The sequence below is a fragment of the Capsicum annuum genome, chromosome 1, assembly GCF_002878395.1.
Source record: "Capsicum annuum cultivar UCD-10X-F1 chromosome 1, UCD10Xv1.1, whole genome shotgun sequence".
In the NCBI taxonomy this organism is placed as follows: domain Eukaryota; kingdom Viridiplantae; phylum Streptophyta; class Magnoliopsida; order Solanales; family Solanaceae; genus Capsicum; species Capsicum annuum.
In genome coordinates, this window is record NC_061111.1 from 94,976,758 (window position 1) to 94,979,394 (window position 2,637).

Below are 2,637 nucleotides of genomic sequence, written 5' to 3' on the forward strand. Positions count from 1 at the left end.
AACTAGAATTGGATAGTTGTCGACACAAGTTCCTGTGGGATTGATATTCGGCTTTCTTGAAGGTCACTATATTACTTAGTAGACCACATACACTTATGTATGTGCTTGGATGTTGTCACTTATTGTGTAGTTGAGAAATCCCAAGAGTTGATATTCCTGAGTAGAAGATGAAGTCCATGAGCTTATTAAATGTATATGGAATACTCTCTAGGAAATGCTAGTGCTAGACTTTGTGATGGATATTTAGATACGTATAGGTGAAGTAGTGGTCAAATACAGTAATATCTGTATTTGAAAATATAAAAAATATGTAAAATGACTATTATACTCCTGATTGTACATCTACTCACCTTTTTCTACTGACGATGAAGATTAAAGTGAGGATTTTCTACGGTATCACATCTATTTAGGGTTGTGCTACCACTTTCCGGCAGCGCTTCTGATGGAAATTTTTTTAATACAAATTATTATTATATTTTATAGGAAAATGAAAAAAAATGACTGGATCGATAGAAATTTGATAAAAATTAGTAGAAGATTCTGATAACAATTAAGAGAAAAGCTAACCTAAAATTGCAGATTCAAATCAGAATTACCAAAATAATAATAATAATAATATATAATAATAATAAAAATAATAATATAACTTGATAAAAAACAGTAGAAGATTAGGATGAAATTAAGAGAAAAGCTAACCTAAAATAGCAGATTCAAATGAGAAATATATATAAAAAAATAAATTAAGATAGCAGATAGAATTCCAAGCAAACATTGAAAGAAAGCATACCTAATGACACCCAAATGAAAAGATCGAGAGGTGTGGTACAAAAATATTAATAATTGGAATCGTTCATTTAGGATTTTTTCATGCCTACTTTAATCAATTGAGTTCTATGTGCAATTCTTTTAACATTTGTTTATCGGGAAAAGAATAGTTTGAGATGAACCAAACGGAAAAATCAGAATTTTGAAGATGAACTTAGACAACAGGATTGATTCTCGAACTATTTCGCCAGCAACTCGAGAAAGTGGAGTGATTGTCCAACTATGTTGGGCCTTGTAGTGAAATAAGCACCCCTAATAATATCAGTATAGGTAATTACCATTTTATCCCTGAATATGTGAGCTAAAACATCGTTTTGCCTTTGATCATCCTAATGTTCATCCTGCTATATAGTAGTAAAAAAATATATATATATAAAATGAAAAAATTATATAATATTATATATATTATTAATTATTAATTATTAATAATAGTATATAGTAGGAATGCCCTCTTGCCAAACGACCCTTAACACTTTGTTTGGATGGAGGTTTGTCATGGTTTCATAAGGTATAGTATGGTATGGTACTGTATGTTATAATAATATAATACTATGGTACTGTATCGTAATGGGCAAGTTTACTGAAATGCCCCTAATTATTATAAATTTTAAATTTATCAATAAATATTCATAAAATAATTCTTTCTATAAATTTATCATAAATCATGCTTTGTACAAACTTTTCTTGATTCGTACGTCTAGCAGTGAGCCTAAAGCTAAGTATTAATATACAAATTAATGTTATAACTTATATGTGACACTAGTTTCCCATTGTTGGTTGAAAGTTTCCCATTGTTGGTTGAAAGTCCATAGAGTGTTAGCAATGATAAAAACATCGAGGTGTACTGTTATTTTATTTTAATGTTAAATTAGAGAGCTACCACAATTTCCTGTACATAATCATTCGTACCAAAAAGTCACTTTTTAGTGTGAGAAATCACACAACATAAGGCGAAAGCAAAAGGATTTGATGTAAATGCAAATTCAATATCAAATCTCGAGGATGTAAAAAAGACAAATCGGTAGAAGAAGAAACTGAAGGCAGAAAAACAAAAAGAACTTAGAGGAGAACAACACAACAACGCAGAAGAAAGATTGAGTAGAAAAGCATAAAAATAAAATATATTGAAATTGAAAGTAATATAGGATAAAGAACTGCAAGAAGCTTACACTGAAAAGAACTGCAAGATCCAGTCGGGTACTTGTTGTGCAAGCAACACGACAACATCGTCATCTGGTATGCGATTTGTCACTCAAAAGTTGAGGCGACGACAATGGAGATTGACGTTGGAACTACCTGGAAGCAGCATTTGGATAGTCTTGGATTTTTTTTGGAAACTAGACAAAGATGTAGAGGGTCGGGTATTATTTTGGGCTTAATTCTAAGTCATGTAAGGATGTCACAATGTTGAGATATAATTGGGCCTTTGGCCGTTTTTGATTAATAAAAGGCCTATGAAGGTCACAAAAATTTAATTTTTTTTTTTAAAATATAAGATAAAAAATAAATTAGAATTAAATAATATTATATAAAGAAATAACTAAAAAAAATAGAAAATCATGGGACATCAAATTAGTCATTTTGTAAATGGAAAAAGACATTGTTTTCACCCCAAACTATACAAGAAAAGTCGAAGCCACACCTAAACTATACTAGTGACCTATTACACAACTAAACTATAAAAAAGTGAAACTATTTACACCCTAGATCTGACGTGGAAATAAAATTAAATTAAAAAGAAAAAAAGGCGCGTCTAAAGCCAAAATTATTCTTTAAAACCCCCACCTCAGTACCCAGCCCCACACAGATTCT